Source organism: Podarcis cretensis (genome assembly GCF_951804945.1).
Source record: "Podarcis cretensis genome assembly, chromosome: 9".
Taxonomy (NCBI): Eukaryota; Metazoa; Chordata; class Lepidosauria; order Squamata; family Lacertidae; genus Podarcis; species Podarcis cretensis.
The window spans coordinates 58,176,717-58,198,043 of NC_137178.1; the positions used below are offsets into that span (position 1 = coordinate 58,176,717).

General features: G+C 42.7%; 1 long non-coding RNA gene across 4 annotated transcripts; it reads right to left on the reverse strand.

The window, feature by feature from the left end:
• Positions 1-1,384: 1,384 nt before the first annotated feature.
• On the reverse strand, positions 1,385-21,229 carry LOC307223649. 4 transcript variants are annotated; one of them, XR_013842145.1, is made up of 9 exons: positions 21,152-21,229; positions 18,668-18,724; positions 16,663-16,848; positions 14,334-14,838; positions 13,321-13,380; positions 9,326-9,424; positions 6,580-7,239; positions 1,926-4,832; positions 1,385-1,399 (listed from the first exon to the last, which is right to left on the reverse strand). It is a non-coding gene; the product is annotated as an uncharacterized lncRNA (long non-coding RNA). The 4 variants fall into 4 exon arrangements; XR_013842146.1 differs by lacking the exons at positions 1,385-1,399; positions 1,926-4,832; positions 6,580-7,239; positions 9,326-9,424 and adding exons at positions 12,236-12,357; positions 12,605-12,789 and having other exon boundaries at positions 13,116-13,380; positions 21,152-21,216; XR_013842147.1 differs by lacking the exons at positions 1,385-1,399; positions 1,926-4,832; positions 6,580-7,239; positions 9,326-9,424 and adding an exon at positions 12,242-12,789 and having other exon boundaries at positions 13,116-13,380; positions 21,152-21,216.
• Between the last annotated feature and the right edge of the window lie 98 nt (positions 21,230-21,327).

Sequence of the window (21,327 nt, forward strand, 5' to 3'; positions counted from 1 at the left end):
GGAACCACTGTAATGTGCTGTGCTAGATTCTATATCAGTTCTAATTGTATTGTTGTGAATTTGCAGGATTCAATTGTCGAAGTAGCCCGCCCAGCATCTTGGTAATGGGCCTAAGCATGGTCGTTAGTCTGAAAGTTGCTCTGTGCCAGAGGGCAAATGACTCTCCCTCACCTGGTTGGTAGTGAGAAAGACATAGGCCAGGGCCGAGCGTGGGTTAGCTAGGCTAGAAGGAAAAAAGGAGGCAGAAGGCAGAGATTGAAAGCCATGCTTGATTTCTGCTTGAATCCAAGGCTGTGACTATGGAAGGAGAAAGACCTTCTGGGGTGTTGACGCCATGAATCCCTCCATCATCAGGCTCAGGTTGTATATATGTGTAAATAAACCATGTATCATAAAGACACCACAGTCTCTGCCGTCCCCCATTCCAAGCAAGCCAAACCCTGGGAAAACACATGGAACCTCTGGAATCTTGGGGTTATTGGGGTGGTGTGCAATGGCTTATTTGCAGGCACACAAGAGAGGTTTCTAAAGGAAGCTCAAGGACCACAGTTTGAGAACCCATGGTCTATACAAACTGGGTTTCAAACATGCCCATCCCCATTTGGAGATGTCAGGGATTAAACCTGGGACCTTCTACATGTAAATGTTATGCTTTACTACAGCTCTAGTCTTTAGTTCTCTGTATTATCATTTTCTAAGCTGTTCTTTAATTCTGTCCCCCTTTTCACAAGAATAATCTTCAGCATGAAGTACACGAGGCATCTTTCTCTGAAGGGAGAGAGCAAGGTGCCCCTGTAGAAAATGGTTTGGTTCTCTTAGGAGATGTGAAACTGAATATTCCATTCCATACAGTTCCATACACAGGTGGCACTGTGGTCTAAACCACTGTGCCTCTTGGGCTTGCCGATCAGAAGGTCGGCGGTTCGAATCCCTGCAACTGGGTGAGCTCCCGTTGCTCAGTCCCAGCTCCTGCCAACCTAGCAGTTCGAAAGCACGCCAGTGTAAGTAGATAAATAGGTACTGCTGCGGCGGGAAGGTAAACAGTTTTCTGTGTGCTCTGGTTTCCACCATGGTGTTCCATTGCTCCAGAAGCAGTTTAGTCATGCTGGCCACATGACCCTGAAAGCTGTCTGTGAACAAACGCCAGCTCTCTTGGCTTGAAAGTGAGATGAGTGCTGCAACCCCATAGTCACCTTTGATTGGACTTAACCGTCCAGGAGTCCCTTTACCTTTTACCTTATTGCTTTGGAGGACTATTGAAATGCCATGGCAGCTAGGGATACAGTGCATTGGGAAGTGAGATGCCATCATTGCAGCATAAAGTGATCAGGGTGGACTGAGCATTAATGCCTGGGTATCACAAGATAATGATAGATGCATAGGTGTTGCTAGAAGCATCCTCCTGTGGCGATCACACAGGGTCCCCGGACGTTTCACCGTCTATTGATCCCTGTGCCACCACTTTATTTCTCACTGCCACCACCCAGGCCCTACCTGGGACAAAACTGAGTCCAGTCAGGGTTAAATTGAAACATAAACTTTTGTTTATTTATTGCAGTTTAACAAGCGTGTGGTTTCATAAACAGTATCAATTACATTCATGGGGTGCCTATCCAGACCTATAACTTTCGCTACCTGCTCTCACTCACTAAACCACCTCTCAGATATTTACTTGTCTTCCTAGCCCCTAACTGTTCCTGACTCAGCCTGTTTCGCTACACTAACTCAACCTACCACAAACTCTATCCCAATTCACTCCCACTCCAACCAACCACCCAACTCCCAATGAACTCCTCAACGAACTCTTCCCTTTGCCCCTCCCAGAACTGGTTTTATAGTCCCTCTGACTCCACCCCCCCTGGGTTCTGCTAGGGTAACCTGTTTAACTATTTCACCTCCAGCACTCTCGTATGTTAACGTCACACCTCCAAACACATGTATGTCAACATTCCAGCAGTGCCCTGTGTGCTGCAGGTCATCAACCACTTGCATTGGATGGTACCAATTGGCCCACATCTACGCAGATGTATGCCTGCTGACCAAGAGGTGCCCATGCATCCACTATCCACCACAAGAGCATCCTTATTGGTAAAGATGTCAGGTGTCCCTCCTATTAGTCAGTGGAGGTGACATCTTCATTCCCAGAGCTCACCCACTCCAGGCACTGCTGTGCTGTTGAAATGAATAGGAGTTCCCATCCCTTTCAGCAGGACTTGAGCAAGACAACCTCCACATGAGGGACTTGGACAACAGTTCTTTTTTCCTATTCTACAGAAGTAGAGGTAGGCATCAAGATCCAAGGGTGCTTTTCTGAATCACAGGACAGGTATGCAGAATCTTTTGAAGCCAAGTCAGTTCAATCTTACCAGATTTTTGGACATCTCATTCCTTTCAACAGTACTGGCTCAGGATAGGAAACATTTGCCTATGTACAGAATTGCTACTTGGGACCAGTTTTTACTACATCAGCTTAACTGGGTTGTGGCAAGAGCTGTATATTAGCCACGGATATTTTTGTCGCAAGGGCAGAAGTAACTTAGTCAAAGCTTTTTCATTTTACGTAAATGTTTTGAAAATTTCTTTTCAACCAACTCCTAGGTGGCCTATGAAATTTTATAAGACCTCAAATACTTCATGGCCTCACAAGTAGCTTTTTATAACTCTAAAGGTAGAACACTTATGGGAATTCTGAAACTCTAAATCCTGTGCCACTTTGGAAAGTTTAATAGCATCACCTTCCCAGCCATAATGAAAAGAAAATGTTATTAAGGAACTCTGGGAAATTCTGGCCTCTTCTTATGAAGCTCTGCAGGATGCTTTGATTTTGTAAATATGCAACATGAGCAGGAGATGAGACCAGTAAATCTAAAGCATGCAGTATTCCCAGAGAAGCACCCAGCTGCCTAACGCTCAAAGTACATAAGCAGAGAATAAGAGCACCACATTTTCTTGGCTTGGAGCAAGAAGTATGAAAACAGGATATGAGCTCAGCTGGTATATTAGGAACCCAGAGAAGGGATTGTAGGTGCAAGATGCTGAATCAAAGCAAAGGAAGTCTCCCCTCAGCCTAATCAATGCCTGAATGGGCCCCAATTTGTATTTTTTTCATGAAGATTTGAAATATTTTTTAAAAGAAAAAGTCCACTGAAGTGAGCCTTTGTTCGTAAAGATTAGGGGCTTCCACCTAGCACCCATAAACACGAGAAATGTTTGACTTCTCCCAACCTGAAATTAAAGATTCTAAAGAAATTGCAGTATTATGTGTACAGCACATTTGCATATGTAGATCAGCATCTGATAAACACAACCCTAATTTTTCTTGTCCAGGGAGAAACAGATTTGTTTTATTAAAGAGAGAAGGAGAGGAGTATATCCCAATTAGCCAGCTGCAGTTTTGTTTACACAAATACCTTGTTCTTCCCTTAAAGGAACTTAGAGGACTTACTGAACACACAGGAAACCTGGTTATTTTCACAAAAATGCACACAAGACAGAAAGCATGTGTCAGTTCTGTGCAGTATGAGAATGAATAATGTGACTGGAGCCACGATACAGGCAGAAAGAGACTGGAGGAAGACAAGAATCAAGAGTATTACATCAGCATATAACTTGCAAGCTGGGTAATTGAAGCGCACAATACAGACATTCTAGTGATCTTCGTCGGCAAATTATTGTCATTGGTTAGAAAGCACCTAACGTTTTCTAGGCACTGTACAAATATTTACAAAGAACACAGTCCCTGCCTGCACAGTCGCAACACAATTTGCACAATACAAAAGGGCGAAAGAGGATCAGGAAGGAGGGAACTATTAATATTCAGGCACTAATTATTCAGCAGTGTGGAATAACCAAGTGGAATGACCATTGGGGAAGACAGTTTGAGGGGAGGAGGCGCCAAATGGCAGTGATCCCAGTCAAGCTGATTGGGTGGACCATACCATCTCACCCGGTGGAATGGCTGCTTACAGAATTTGGAGGTTGCTGTAAGACAGAGATGGGGAATTTGCATGTCATCTGGTGTTCTTGGACTGTATCTCTCATTATACTTGACCATTGGCCATGCTGGCTAAGGTTAATGGGAGTTGGGGTACAACCACATTATGGGGTGGCAGATTCCCCACAATCCCTGTTGTGATGTTCTGCCAATTACAATGGGTCGTGTTAAAATGTTTTGAAGAAATGTACACTATAACGTCAGACCTGGTCTGCTTCACTGGGTCTTCTGTGGTCCTGAACTTTGTTTCTAACACTGTATATATAGCCTGATGCCCCAGAGAAGCTGATGAGCAGGACATGAAAGGAGCAGCCCTCCCTGATTGTTTCCCCCAGCTCTGGTGAACTGTCTTTGAACACAGATGCTCTGCATAGCCACTGAGAGACTCATCATCCTTGAATTTGTCTAATCTTCCCTTTATAGCCCTTTAGTATCTTTTGGACAAATAACTATGGAATCAGACCAGCTTTCCCATTCAAATTCTCCACTGTGACTCCAGGCACTTCATCATTTCTGATGGATCTATTATAGCTGCAATCCCAAGACATAGCAATGCAAATCTTTTCCATTACCTAATCATAGCAAAAAAAGTTAAGACAAAATATAATTCTAAAGTAATTCATAGAATCATAGAATTTTAGAGTCGGAAAGGATCCCCGGGGCCATCTAGTCCAACCCCCTGCAATGAAGGTTAACATTTCATCTTTTTGCTCACATCTACAATGCAACCACTTTCTGTGATCTTCTGTATGAACCCTCTTGTGCAGTTTTCATCTTAATCCTTTACATTTCCCTTCCCCCTCCCGGCACATGGGTTTTCTGATTTGATGGTGTGTCACTGTAAAATATAAATGTTTTATGCAAGCTTTAATTGCGTGCTTTTCATATTTCACCATGTTCTTCCTTTTGAAAGATTGTAAATTACTCCCAAACTGGATGACGCTAGAGGTCTTAATCTTTTTTGCTTTTTAAAAATATTTTAAAATAGTCTTCAAGGCTAATCTAATAGGAACATAGGAAGCTGCCTTATCCAGTCAGACCACTGGCCCATCCTTTCTCAGTATTGTCTGCAGTAGCTAACCTTGTTTTTTCAGGGTTTCAGACAAGGATTTATGACAGAGGCAATGAGTGGCCCAAAGCTATCCAGTGAGCTTTGTGCCTAAGTAGGGATTTGAACCCTGGTCTCCCATATCTTAGCCTGACAGTCTAACCACTATACCACACTGGTTCCAAAACTGTGGCTAGTTTTTCACACTAGCTGACAGTGCAGCACATGTAATCATTGTTTCCAATTCAAATAATTCGCTGGCTTGCTATTTCACTGGGAGCCAGGCTGTTACGATTGCTCTCCCTCCCTGTGGCTTTTCCTTGTTCCTCATCAAAGTGCTGACACACCTATTTATTGCTCATAACATCGAGCCTTCCCAATTTTGTGCCATCGATTTAGTTGCACCATCTCCTGTACACTCCCACCAATGTCCACGCGTGTCCTTTATAACTGCTTGGAAACTTGGCGTTTTATTCCGGACATATATCCAGTCTTGCAAACATGCCATGTGGGTTGTGGCAATCAAAAACATAGATATTAGTTGCTTCCCTACAGCAAAGTACTTCCTCAAGACCATTATTCCATCTCAGGATTGAAGGAAAGAGTCACCTCGCGGCAATTCATCTACTACACTACTGCTGGTTTGAATTTGCCCCCATCGTCTGAATTTTTCATTCGTCTTTCCTTTCCACATCCTCCCCACCCTCTAGGTTTCATGAAATAGTTTCTTTGGAATCCTAGAAAAGGACTCTTGAGAGCCATTTTGCCATTTCACTGTTTTACTAGGAGGTATTGTGTTCTGCTCATCCATCATAATCTTCCTGCTTAGGAAGGTGTCGTGCAGCATGGCTCATCTCCTACTCTATTCCGCTCGTAAAAGATAGAAGTTTGAACTCTGTAAATTTGTATAGCTCATAAAAATGAAAGACTGATAATGCTGCTTAAGGACAGACATACTGTGAACAGTCTCTGAACAGGCTTCCTGCCATATATGCTGGAATTCATTCTGAAATGAATTATACACTCAAGGCTTTTCAAATACCAATGGCTTATTTAACTCCTAGGTATATAGCCAACTGTCTCTCTACATTAGCAACCAAGCTGGATTTTCTGTCTTCTGAAACCCACTTCAAGTTGCACGCAGCAATTATGTGTTTTATGCAACTGCGCCCGTGTTTCCAACAGGATACACACACAAGCGGAAATGCACAATGGGCAGATATAAACAGGTTGTTGTTAGGATCTCCATAGTGTGTGCTGCTGGTTGGAAATCAAACCAAAGTGTTGCACCAACAAGCACAAAAAACCACTCTGCAGCACCACAAATCCAACTCAATAGTGCGATGTTGGAAAGTGCCGATCACTTCTCCTACCTGGGCATTTATCTTTCCATAAGGGCTGACACTGATGTTGAAATGCAGCATCGCCTGAGCTCTGCAGGTGCAGCTTTCTCCCGACTGAAGTGCAGAGTGTTTGAGGACTGGGACATTTGCAGGGAAACCAAAATGCTTGTTTACAAAGCTTTTGTACTATCAACTTTACTGTATGCTTCTGAAACACGGACCACTTACGAACGCCGTCTTCAATTTCTCAAGAGATTCCATCAACGGTGTCTCCGAAAAAATTTACACATCACTTGGGAAGACAGGCGAACTAATGCCAGTGCACTGGAAGAAACAAAGATCACCAGTGTCAAAGCAATGATTCTTCAATATCAACTTTGTCCTGTTGTTCAGATGCCTGATTATCATATTCCAAAGCAACTACTCTATTCCGAACTTAAAAGAGGAAAGCATAATGCTGGTGGTCAATAAAAGAGATTTAAAGACAAATCTAAAAAATGTAGCATAAACACAGACAACTGGGAAACACTGGCCTGCAAGCGCTCCAATTGGAGAACAGCCTTTGAAGATGCTGGAACTCAGGACGAAAGGGAGAAACGTGCTAAGAGGAAGGCACGTTTGGCAAACCCTCACAGTGATCAACTCCTGCCTGGAAACCTATGTCCCCACTGTGGAAGGATGTGTGGATCCAGAATTGGCCTCCGCAGTTACTTACGAACTCACTGTTAAGACCGTGTTCATGGAAGACAATCTTACTTGGCTATGAGTGATCGCCAAAGAAGAAGAAGAAGTGTGTGTGTTGCTGTGTAGGATAGTGGATGGAAATCTGCAGCTCCCGGACTCATCCTGTGTGACTCACAGAAAGAGAAAAAAAAGAGACATAACATTGTGATGGCTGACTGGGAACAGTTATGGACCACAGGTATCAAGTTTACGGCATGTAATGCCTTAAGAGAGAATATAATGAAAATGATATATAGGTGGTACATGACACCAGTCAAGCTTGCAAAAATTTATCATTTGCCCGATAACAAATGTTGGAAATGTAAAGAGATTGAGGGTACATTCTTTCATCTTTGGTGGATGTGCCCAAGGATTAAGACTTTCTGGGAGATGATTTATAATGAAATGAAAAAGGTACTTAAATATACCTTTCAGAAGAAACCAGAGGCCTTTCTCCTGGGCATGGTTGGCCAATTGGTGCCAAAGAAGGACAGAACTTTCTTCATGTATGCAACAACAGCAGCAAGAATACTTATTGCGAAGTATTGGAAGACACAAGATTTACCCACCCGGGAAGAATGGCAGATGAAAGTGATGGACTATATGGAACTGGCGGAAATGACTGGCAGAATCCGAGACCAAGGTGAAGAGTCGGTGGAAGAAGATTGGAAAAAAATTAAAGTTTATCTACAGAAACATTGCAAAATTAAGGAATGCTAGAAGGATGTTGGAATGAAGTAATGTGTTTTTAGCAGAAATGATATAAAGGATTAGGTAAAAATGGATTTGTTAATTGGTGAAAGACGAGAATGTAAAATTACAGTATATTAAGATAAATTAATAGGATAAAAACAAAGCTGGAAAGGATTTGCTGAAATATCTAATTGAACTAGAATACAAAAAAGGGAGGTGTGAGGAGGTCAAGGAAATAAGCAAAGGAAAGAAAGTTATGTAAAGGTTTGTAATCTTTGTAATCTTTAAAAGTTGAATAAATATTATTAAAAAAGAGAGAGAGAAAAAAGAGAAGGGGTGTCAGAAAAAGAGAGAAGATGGGGTGGCAGGGAGAGGGAGGGGAGAAAAATGGAACAGATTGTCTCAGATATACAGTGGTACCTCGGGTTACAGACGCTTCAGGTTACGGACGCTTCAGGTTACAGACTCCGCTAACCCAGAAATAGTACCTCGGGTTAAGAACTTTGCTTCAGGATGAGAACATAAATCGTGCAGTGGCAGTGGGAGGCCCCATTAGCTAAAGTGGTGCTTCAGGTTAAGAACAGTTTCAAGTTAAGAACAGACCTCCAGAATGAATTAAGTTCTTAGCCTGAGGTACCACTGTACAGTCATATCCTTCTTGCCCACGGATGGCCCTAATTCCCTAGTGGAAATGATATCAACTCTTCCCCAGGGCTCTCTTACCCATAGGCATTAGGGGTGCAGGGCACCTGGGCGCCGGACTCTCAGGGGCGCCAGGCCGAGAGTCCGGGGCCGAGATTTGGAGTCCGGGGATTGGGAAGAGCCAACAGCTGCTGCCAAGCAGAGCAGAGCCCATAGAGCACCGCAGCTCTTCTGCTACGGGCGAGTGAGGCATTGAGGCAGCAAGCTGGCTCTGCCCTTCTGTGCACTTGGGATTGGCGGGCCGTCAAGAGGCCCACCCAGTGTACACTGCTCACACGAGCCTCGGGCTCGACTCTTGTTGTGCTGGGTTCTGCTTTCCCACCCACCTCCAGGCGCCCAGCCCCAGTCTTGCTCTGCTGCCACCACCACCTCCGGCTCCTCTGTTGCTGCTGAGGCGGCAAGCCAGGAAAAAGGTCAACAACTGCCCCCCCCCCTTAAAAAAGGTAAACAACTCTGGGCAACCTGGGGGAGTGCCGGGCGGATCTTTGCACCCCGGCGCCGCATATGCTTAAGACGGTCCTGCTCTTCCCATATTACATGTTTATTGCAGGAAGCACAGGTGTTGCACCATTGTGGCTAACAGACAAACACACTGGTAATGTGGAGTATGAATGGCTTCTTAGATCTGACATCTGGTTGACCTGTGTGAGAAACAGCTTGCTTGACTATATAAGCCTTTGGTCTAATCCAGCAAGCCTCATCTTATCTTCTTAGAACAAAGATGAGATCCTGTTTTGAACTCCAAATGTCTATTTTCTCCTTTCTCTTGCTCTTACTCTCTGACCCTCCCTCCCTCCTTACCTGTAACATACCTCAAGATACGTTTTTTTTTCTGGTTTCCACATTCTGGCAATTATGCAGCTTGTCACCAGCACACAGAACTCTTAACTTGGTCCAATCTACATGGATGCATACATAAACCTAAAGATATAGAAAGGGATTTCAGGGCAGTTAATACTGTTATACGCGGGTGGCGCTGTGGGTAAAAGCCTCAGCGCCTAGGGCTTGCCTATCGGAAGGTCGGCGGTTCGAATCCCCGCGGCGGGGTGCGCTCCCGCTGCTCGGTCCCAGCGCCTGCCAACCTAGCAGTTCGAAAGCACCCCCGGGTGCAAGTAGATAAATAGGGACCGCTTACTGGCGGGAAGGTAAACGGCGTTTCCGTGTGCTGCGCTGGCTCGCCAGATGCAGCTTTGTCACGCTGGCCACGTGACCCGGAAGTGTCTCCGGACAGCGCTGGCCCCCGGCCTCTTGAGTGAGATGGGCGCACCAACCCCAGAGTCTGTCAAGACTGGCCTGTACGGGCAGGGGTACCTTTACCTTTACCTTTAATACTGTTATTATTTGAAGCAGCCAGCCAGCTCTGGACATGCCTTCAGATGACTCAGAAAATACAACTAATCCAGAACGCAGTAGCTAGACTGGTGACAGGGACTGGCTGCCGAAACCATATACCGGTAGCTCTGGTCCTAAAGGATCTACACTAGCTCCCAGTACGTTTCCGAGCACAATTCAAAGTGTTGGTGCTCACCCTTAAAGCCCTAAATGGCCTCGGCCCTGTATACTAGAAGGAGCATCTCCACTCCAATTGTTCAGCCTGGACGCTGAGATCCAGCTCCAAGGGCCTTCTGGCAGTTCCCTCACTACAAGGAGTGAAGTTACAGGGAACCAGGCAGCAGGACTTCTCGATAGTGGCATCCTCCTTGTACAACAGCTTCCCATCAGATGCCAAGGAGATAAAGAACTACACACCTTTTAGAAGACAACTGAAGGCAGCCCTGTATTGGGACGTTTTTAATGTTTGATGTTTTATTATGTTTTTATATGTGTTGGGGTAGACATAAAATACTTACAGTGGTACCTCTGGTTACATATGCTTCAGGTTACATACGCTTCAGGTTACAGACTCCGCTAACCCAGAAATAGTGCTTCAGGTTAAGAACTTTGCTTCAGGATGAGAACAGAAATCGTGCTCCAGCGGTGCAGCAGCAGCAGGAGGCCCCATTAGCTAAAGTGGTGCTTCAGGTTAAGAACAGTTTCAGGTTAAGTACGGACCTCCGGAACAAATTAAGTACTTAACCCAAGGTACCACTGTACTACTACTACTACTACTACTACTACTACTATGTTAGGGAAATTGTTGGCTAATGCCTCAGCAGTGAGGGAAATGTGTCTTCATGGGAGCCAGTGGCTCAGAAATAGCATGCAATTTCCAGAAATGTGCAATCCATCAGAACTTGGGGGAAAGAGGGAGTAGATGGCGAAACCATTCCTCTGCCACCTAAGGCAGCTTTAAGCATCTGGATTCCCTCTTCCACAGAGGGCAGTGCATTTGCTGTTGGTTGAATCGCTAGACTGCCTGCCATCACCCGTGCCCAACCTGTGAATTTGCAATGAAACTCAAATATTAAGCAGCTTAGAATTGCAGTCTTCTAGCCACTTACCATTCAACTCATTGGGCCCAACTTCTGGTACCTCGGTGGTACCTTGGGTTACAGATGCTTCTGCTTACAGACGCTTCAGGTTACAGAGTCCGCTAAGCCAGAAATAGTACCTCAGGTTAAGAACTTTGCTTCAGGATGAGAACAGAAATCGTGCTCCTAGAGAAAATATGTGACAAATTTAGACTGGATATTATAAATGTATGTTGGAAAATTTAATTTAAAAATATTTTTTTAAAAAGAGAGAGAACAGAAATCGTGCTCCGGTGGTGCGGCGGCAGTGGGAGGCCCCATTAGCTAAAGTGGTGCTTCAGGTTAAGAAGAGTTTCAGGTTAAGAACGGAAGTCCAGAACGAATTAAGTACTTAACCCGAGGTACCTCTGTATAGGATTGCACTGAGAGTCTCCATGGATTTCTCCTTCTCAAGGGGATGAAGCCCAAGAAGCTGCTGCTCCTGGAACTTGTCTATGCTCTGGGAAGTGGGGCGTGCATAACAATAGTTCTCAGTGTAGTTTAAGAGAGTTCTGTTTGAATAAGCTCCTGCGCCATGAAGCTGATTGATTCTGCAATGTAGGATGAAAGATTCTCCCTGAAGCCAGCGTATTCAGGTTCTCTACTTGCATTACACTGTCGGGTTTGATCAGGAAATAACACTGTGTTGAAAGGCTCAGTTGGCCATGATTGCACTGTATTAATAGCTGCAGAGTAGAAGTCTACCCTGCTTCCTCTTATCACTGCAGAGGGAAAGCAAGGGATATTTGTTTGCCCTTGTGCCATTCAAGGATAAATCCCTCTCCCTGGTTTCTCCTTGTTCACTTGCCAGAGTCCTGATGAACCATATTGACCATGGGGAGCTTAGAAGGGTCATTGGGTGATGATGCTGTTCAACCATTTCTTTATTATTATTTTGTCTCTTGCAGTGTAAACAGACTACTTTGCCACTAAGCTACATTGAAAACTATAAGGAGCCAAGTCAAATCTAGTTTGTGCACCCAAATCTTGCTCTTGCCACAGCAATTCTGCAATTCTCAGGCATTCTAAGGTGTGTAAGATTTTTGTTCTTTCTGCATTCGCTTATTTTTTGTTATTAAGGACTGCTTTTATTTTGTCATTTGTTCATTGAAATCACATTCATTTTGTTATTCATTTGTTCTTGTTACATTACGTTTCTTTTCTTTTCATTTTGTTCTCCACCACCTTTGGAGACAGAGATAGCAGCCACCATTTTATCCCCCCCCCCTAATAATAATAATAATAATAATAATAATAATACCCAAGGCATTTCCTGCTTCCAACTGTTCTGGAATTGCTATCCATTTCCTCCACTTTTTACAGGCTGTTCCTGAAATGTTATCATCAGTGAATTCCAGTCTGGTGTTTTCTGTTGTATTCTCCTGTGGATTTCTTTTAAAAGACCTGTAGGAAGTCCAAACACTATCAAGTCTTTTATGGCTGGGATGTTAAATTACTAATTTCTTTCCAATATTTCTTTTATCTTTTCTTCGTGTTATAACAAAATAGTGTTGTTTTTTTAAAACTGAAGACGGGAGACCAAACCTGGCTATATAATGGGCAATAAAGGAGCAATTCAACATCATTCCAGCCAAGCTGAGCAGGTAAGAAAGCAGCTTTTTCTTAGTATTAGGAAGGAATTAGGACTTACTTGGATCTTGGTAGGGGGTTGAACTAGATAAGCCTTGTGGACTCTTCCAACAAATCTATGATTCTATGTGTTGCCAGACAGAATAGTACTATTTTAAGTGCCTTTCCGGAACCTCCATTTTAATTCCATTTACAGTTGACTGTGGAAAAGCAGCAGTTCATCAGTGCTGAAGGTCCTGTCATGGCCTAGGGATGTACGAAGGCAGTGATTTTCATTCTGGCTTGTATTTGGCATAATCAGGACTGTTTCCATTCCACTGCATTTCGGTTTCCAAACTCCAATCATTATGTTATTTGTCTCACTGTGTGCTATTTAAAGTAACTTGCTCAACTATTTACATAGCTTACCTAATTTAGATACATTTCAATGTAAAGGAAATGTTAAAACAATGTAAAAAAGAGAGAGTCATTAATTGCATATTGTTTGTAGGCAGCGATGCAAGCCAGTTGTATTTGCTTGACTGGTTTCATTGCTGGCCACAGAGGACTCTGCAGAGAGCAGCAATGCCTACGTCCTTTTCCCTTTTCTTTGCAATTCTTCAGCAGAGCCCATTTGTGATGTTTGCCCACCTTGTATTTCATCATTTAACAGAGAACATAAGTCTTCAAAGAAAGCCAGAGGGAACCATTTTGTATCCAGTGATCAATGAAACTTTTTTTTTAAGGGTTCCATTTCCAAGGATATGTTTTGAGAGATTATATATTTGGTGGTAATACCTTGTAGCCTCTGTTGGAGACAGCATCACCTCAGTGACCTTGCTTGCAGACTGATTGGAACTGTGAAAAGGGAAATTAACTAATTAATTATAATTTGACTTTTTCCATTGTTACTTACTTTTGACCTTTTTATCCATCCTGTTTTATTCATATACAAGAGGATATATTTTTGTAATTGAGAATAAAAAATAAGGAGAACAGTTCCTGTTCGTATTTGTCAAAGCAACGCTCAGCTCACATGACCTCTTGTCCCTGGGAAATTTGAAATTAGTAGCACTGCTGGCCTCTCAGGTTCTAGAGAAAAGGCCATCACTCAGGTATTACAGTTTATCTTTGGTTTGTGACTGCTGTTTCCTAATTCTCTATAAATACATATTTTGTCTTGTATTTACTGAATGGGAAGGCAATGCATGAAGCCAGAGCTTCATAGCAACTTTCTCTATGTTAGAATGTTATTTTCCTTTTTTGTGGGGGGATAACTTTTTTCCCCTTTCTTTTCCTTTCTAAAGAGTTATTTTCATTACAAATAAAGATGTGGATTACACAACACTGATCAATGCAGTGACTATAATTAGATAGTTTGAGACTTTCTAATTACATGTTCCAGAGAGGTGACAGAAGTCAAATATTGAACTGCAGCATATTAATTAGACACTTTCTCCTGGAATAAATTCAGAAATAAGAGTGTACAATTATCATAAATTAAAAGATTTTTGTTAGAAAGGTTAATATTGTCTTGTAAACAGGAATGTAATTTGCATTTTTCATTATAACACATTTCATATTGCAAATAAGAGTAAGTGATTTGAAGGTCATGGCCATGATCCACAGAACTTGGTCCTGTGTGCAGAAATTGGCTTGCACACGTGGAGGGGTGGGTGAGTGTGGGTGTGTATAGGCAGCTTGTGCTAAAACAGTGTAAGAACTCAAATTGCATCTGTAAAATCTGTTCCACATTTGCAAGCTATTTCACAACCGAACATACAGATTGTGTATTAACTGTTGATACTTACTGCGGTGTAGTAGTTAAGAGTTTGAGATCTGAGCTGGTCGTTTTCTGATTTTCACTCGCGACTCTTGCAACTGCAGATTTGTATCCTATACATGCAGTATTCACATACACTATCACAGTAAACCTGTAAGGAAGGTCTGTATTTGTTGCGTAGTTTTGATGTCCCTTTTCCATGATGGTCCATGGCTCACAATTGAGCCTGGGACTTTGGAGCTGAGTTCTTTTAAAAGGTGGTTCACAATTGCCTCCTTCATCTCTGCTCTCAGGAGAAAGAAGCAGCAGCAAATAAGAAATTATGAGCAAAGATTGTGAGTTCTCTTCCCCAACGCCCCCAGGTGTCCTGGCTGCAAATATTGGTCTTCTTAGTCCTATGCTGCAGAAGGAAAGATGAGGCTTAGAGTTAGCTCCTCTTCAACATGATGGCTGGGACTGCAGTATGTGCTTCATCCAACATTGTGTGTCTGGGCAAGTCCTGCCATTGACTTCTGCACATTGAGTTTAGACATCTGAAGAGGAGCATGAGCAGCATGTAATGCATGAATGGGGCTGACCTAACATCACCTAGTAAGTTTACGCCAGAAAAAGTAAGATTTCAACCAGCCAATCCAATCCTAGTTGCTTATCCGCTCTCACCAATGACACTGGTGGTAATCATACCATCTTGTGCACACTGAAATATGGACCATATTTAAAGACCTGTGCTTTACAAATCCTAAGACAAGGCCGCTCCACTTCCTTGTGGGACGGTGTTGCGGGCGGGCCACGTGGTCTCCCTGCACACAGCCAGGGCGTGGCTTAGCCCCTGCATCATGAGAGGAGTCCTGGCCACGTCATGGCCCCCAGCAACCAATCTGGGGGCATGGCTTAGTGTATTTAAACAGACACGCAGCCAGGGGGTCTCCCTTCCTGTCCCTGTTTCCGCAGATCTCCCGCACTCCCGCCCTTTTTTCATACGTTCAACATCCTGGCCTTGCTATGGACCTCAGCTGGTCGCCCGTTGAGGGGGCCTGATAGGAATTTTCCCACTTGGCAAATTGGCACCAGCCATTTGGTTTTCGCCTACCTCGTAGCAATCGTCACAACTTTTATAAAGTTTGGTGGTTAGGCATTAGTAAAACCTGGTTCTTGGGAGGGGAGGTTGCGGCCATCACCTGTCTCTCCGCTTTAAGGGTATTCCGTTAAAGGGATCTGGGGGTGTGGATCTTGTCCGAAGTCCGGGTAGGGGCTAGGGCCATGCCACAACCCCACTAGGGACCCTGGGGTAGCTCTTAGTTGCTGTACATCAACAGGGCTCCCCTACTGGCGGTTGACCCTTACTGGAGTACCTGCATGGTGGGCAGGAGTCAGATATAGGCGATTCAATTCCAGTGCCTAAGCCAAAATCACTCACATTCTGTAACCAATAATGTTGTGGCATTTATTTACCCATTAACCTAAAATACTGTGTCCATGTGTTATTATTCAACAAATGGAGAGCGTTCAGGGTCTTGACACACAATTGATGTGCAAAACATGGGACGTGAGCTTTGAATAATTGCCCCGACACCCTGAAAGAAGATGTTTATGGTTTAAACTAGGGGTTGGGAACTTCAAGTCTGGATGGCCAAATGCTGGCCTCCACACTTCTTCATTTGGCCCTCAGGAATCTCCCCTTGCCAGGCCACATCCTTTCTCCCCAGGCCGTGCCTCTAACTGGCTGTGGTCCTCATCTTACTCAAGCTGGGGTTGTGTTCCTGAACTTTGATGCTGCCTCTTGCTTGCCCTGATAGAAATTTGAAGGGCTCTGAGTGTGAAGAAGAAGAAGAAGAAGAAGAAGAAGAAGAAGAAGAAGAAGAAGAAGAAGAAGAAGAAGAGTAGTAGTAGTAGTAGTAGTAGTAGTTTGGATTTGATATCCCACTTTATCACTACCCGAAGGAGTCTCAAAGCAGCTAACATTCTCCTTTCCCTGCCTCCCCCACAACAAACACTCTGTGAGGTGGGTGGAGCTGAGAGACTTCAAAGAAGTGTGGCTAGCCCAAGGTCACCCAGCAGCTGCATGTGGAGGAGCGGAGAAACGAACCCAGTTCACCAGATTACGAGTCTACCACTCTTAACTACTACACCACACTGGCTCTCACACTGTAGAGACACCTTACTTCTGTGCAACTGGAATGCCACCAAATCCACAAAGGTAAGGGTTGTGCATGTTGCTCCACCCAATTGTCCAGTTGATGGGCAGTTGGGGATGTAGTTTGGGGGAAATGACATGGGAGGTGGGCAAAGTGGAACCCCTGGAAGACCAGAGTTTCCCCACCCCTAATCCAGTTAAGCAATTTGACACACTGACTCACCACACTGGACTGGCAGATTCCTTTAATTTGCCACCAGTGCAATAAAGCAAGACCTAGCCATGGTTTGTTTTTAACTCAGGCTCTTCTTGTTGTTTGCCAAGATTCTCAGTGACCAAGTGTGCGACGTCTGGTGATAAGCAACTCGGTTCGTTTGTCTAGTTATCTCAATTAAAAGTTAATTTGCTTCTGTAGAACAACAAAACATATTTTTTATGTTGCATTTTGTCCTTCATGTACAACAAGCATTTTGGTTTATTGGTCCAGCCTCTTTTGTCCTGACCTCTCTTGATGGCTTCTGAAGTGCAAATTTAGTTTTTAATTTATAACATCTGCTCTTGCATTCATTCCCTGACAGTTTGATTTGTGATGTGCTACAACCTGTGTACACCTTTTGCTAATGTCCAAATTTGCCTAGCAGTCTTGGCTATGTTTTTCCATAGCAAAGGACCTCAGAGATGATCCAGCTTGTGTTAAGTAATTTTAAGACATGTTCAATTTAAGAACATGGGTTTTTTTCAACTATTTAAACTGATGGTGTTTAAAAGTGCTTACCTTTGTCTCTCTTTCATTTCATTTTTTACATTTCTCTTTTAATTTGTGTGCTGCCTTTGTCTATTACTATACACAAAGTCGCTTACAGCAGCAAACTATACACAAAGCATGCCTTATAATAATCTGATCCAATACAGAAAGTCCTATTAAAATATAACTTTATAATGAGACACTATTATCAAATAAAATATTCAATAATCTTTTAGAATAGAATAGTACACAACAAAATTAACTCTTGAAACATTGCCAAAAAATAATTAAACAGAAATTCACTCTTAACAATTACAATAAATAATTTCTAAACTATGATCAATAAAAATAACTGCAAGTCACAATGCATAAAAGACCACAATGCATACAAAACTATGTAAACAGATCAAATTGAGAAACTTATAAAAAATTTTTTTAGAAATTTATTTATTTATTTATTTATTTATTTATTTATTTATTTATTTTAAAGCTCTGGATTGTGTCATTTGATTGCAATTATGTACTATCAGCCTTAATGTGAATTGCACATTAAAGGATCATTTATTAGTCTGACTCATATGTTCAAGCAATCTGTCACACATAACCATGTGCACATAGCCAGAGTCAGTGGCTGGGGAAGATACACATCTCTATCTATATTGTACACTTCCTTTTGGAAAATGCCATAGTTCAGTAGCAGTAAGGTAAAGGTAAAGGATCCCTGGACAGTTAAGTCCAGTCAAAGGCTATGGGGTTGCAGCACTCATCTTGCTTTCAGGCTGGGGGAGTCGGTGTTTGTCCACAGACAGTTTTCTGGGTCATGTGGCCAGCATGACTAAGCTGCTTCTGGCGAACCAGAGCAGCACATGGAAACACCGTTTACCTTCCCACCGGAGTGGTACCTATTTATCTATTTGCGCTGGTTTGCTTTTGAACTGCTAGGTTGGCAGGAGCTGGGACAGAGCTCACCCCATCGCAGGGATTCAAACCACCAACCTTCCGATCAGCAAGCCTAAGAGGCTCAGTGGTTTAGACCAGTGTTTCCCAACCTTGGGTCTCCAGCTGTTTTTGGACTACAACTCCCATCATCCCTAGCTAGCAAGACCAATGGTCAGGGATGATGGGAATTGTAGTCCTACAGCAGCTGGAGACCCAAGGTTGGGAAACACTGGTTTAGACCACAGCGCCACCCGCATCCCCTTTTTCAGCAGCAGTACATCTGCTCTGCATGCAAAAAGGTTTTGGATTAAATCCCCATAATCGCCAGGTAAGGACTGGGAGAAACTCCTGCACTGGACTTCATCACGATTGTATAAAAATGGTCTATGTATGACAACACGTTGTTGGAGATTTAATAAGGAAAATGCTTCTTTGAGACATTATGTTTTTGCTATGTTTTGGGGGGAAGGATAATACTAGAATGTATAAATACTATTGTGGGGAAAGAATTAAACATTTCATAACATCATCTTAAATTATATACCTAATATGTGGGACTTAACAATCAGTCAATGTAAATGGCTTCTCCGCGCCCTTCCATCTGCAAAAAGATCAATATTAATACATTGGAAGGTTAAAAATATGGCCCCCTTTGATCAATTGATAGATCTATACTTGAGGGAAATAATAAGCTCATCTGCTTACATATATACTACATAGTTTTGTACCCTTAATCACATTTTATTGTCATTTAGATGTTGATTTCCTCTGCTTTCTTTTGTTTCTATGTATTTTTTCTTTCCTTCTTTCCCTTTCCTTTTCTCTTCACATCAATTCGCTGTGAAACTTTTAACAAGATATGTTTATTATTATTTATTTATTTATTTGATTTATATACAGCCCTTCACTATAAGATCTCTGGGCAGTTCACAGAACAAAATTCAGGATTAGAAACAAGTATGGTAAGTAATTAAAACAGAACAGCAAAACAACCCACCCACACCTTCCCACAGACACATTTTTAAATGCTGCCGAATATTAATCGGCCAAAACATAAATAAATAAAATCCCCATGATATTCAGGTAGGATTAGGAGAAACACTTGTATACAACTTTAAACAGTCACTGCCAGTCAGTACTGAACTGGATGGACCTATGCCCTGAACCAGTGTATGGCAGCTTCTTATGTTGCCAAGTTTAATGTGGCCTCCATTGAATGCCTCTTTTGCGAATGCTCATTGCTGTGCATTCCTGTGGATGCAGTTTCTGATGGAGAAAGCAGGGGACACAGGTATGCACAAGCTGCTTCCATGTGCAAATAGGGTGCATGTCCTGAATTTGTATTTGCATATAATGTGTCTGCAGCAGCGGTTCTCAACCTGTGGATCCCCAGATGTTGTTGGACTACAACTCCCATCATCCCTGAGCTCTCTGGCCTTGCTAGCTAGGGGTGATGGGAGTTGTAGTTCACCACATTTGGGGACCCACAGGTTAAGAAAGGCTGGTCTACAGGAATATTTGCACTTTTGTGCCATATAAAAGGATAAACGGACACACCCTTTCGATCATTAGGAAAAACAGAGGTGTTGTTCCAGGAATGAGATTCTTTTCTTTCAACTTGCACTGAAACCACCTTGTATCTTTTGTAAGCTACTTTGAAATAATAATAATAATTTATTTATACCCCGCCCATCTGGCTGGGTCTCCCCAGTGACTCTGGGCAGCTCCCAACTGAATTACAGCCACTGAGAGGATATTTACAATGTATGGATATCGCTTTTTGGGTCAGAGACACCTTGAGTTTAAAAAAGAATTACAAAAAAGGTAGAAAATAGAGGGATAGGCAAGTGGAGGGAACATTCAGCCTTAGGATGTGTATATAAGACAATGGTTTCTTGCTTCGAATCTATGACTCAAAATTTGCTCTTCAGACAGCGTGACATTGCCGTGAAATCAAATGCCTTCTGAATGAAATTTGTTTTGCAGGGAGGCTCAGACCAGAGAGAGAGAGAGAGAGAGAGAGAGAGAGAGAGAGAGAGAGAATGTGTCAGGGTGTAAAGACTCACTTTGTTTTGTGGACTTTGCCTGGTGTGTTTAGTGTTGGACTTTGTCCTGAAGCTTTTTTTTATAGCAAATGTTGGCCTCCATTTTTGTTGGCGTTGATTCTATTTTAGTGATTTTGGGTGGCCTCCCTGTTTTACTAGTATTTTATTTTTATGCGTGTTCTTTATTGTGTTTCTGTGTCTTATTGTTAACCACCTTGGAAGAGTTTACTTTCAAAGGCAGCAAATAAATATTTTGGAATAAATAAGCGTGTCACAAAGCACCATGTTTCCAACTAGATTCACAGCACTTGGGAGCCAAGCTGCCACTGTCAGAGGCGGAATGCCCCTGAATGGCAGCTATTGGGAATCACAAGTGGGTGGAGTGTTGTTGACTTCAGGTCCTGCTTCCAGGCTTCCCACAGTTGTCCACTGGGAAAACAGGATGTTTGTTGGCCTAGATGGGTCATTGGTCTGATCCAGCTGGCTCTTCTTACGTCTTTACAGCTGTGAGTATTTTTAATGGCTGCAATGTTTCACTTTTCAGCTTCTCTCACACTAACAAGGAGAACATCTTATCATTGATCATGTAGAAGGCAGACAATTCTAATGTGGTGATGATTTTGAAAAATTCAGATTTTACATCCACATGGCAAACCAACCACCTACTTTTCAGGGTTTTTCTTTTGGCTGAAACATGCTACTTTCCCCCCGAGATACTGATATGACTTTATATTTACATGATGTTGAATTGAATTATATCTTTTCTGGCTTTGTCCAAATAACTGATTAACAGTTAAACTTTCAATGGGATCTTTTCCCAGATAAGTGGCTATAAAATTGCAGCTTAAATTATTAGCATTATCAAGTCTGAAATAATACTATATAAAAGGCAGTGTAAAGGCACCTGCAATATCTGGACAAAAATGTCTTCTTAACCCCACTAAAATCCTAACACATGTATATGTAAAACCAGAAACAATTACCTTATGCTATCCAGATACTTCAAGTGCTCAGTGAGGAATGAGCATATTTCGCCAACAAGTGTGGTTATATTAGCTGCCTGGCAGCATTGTTGGTCAAGTTTCATTGTGACCTCACAGAGAAGGAAGGCAGAGGGAAAAGCTGATTGGCTGGATTCATTGTAGTTCAGAGAGACTTT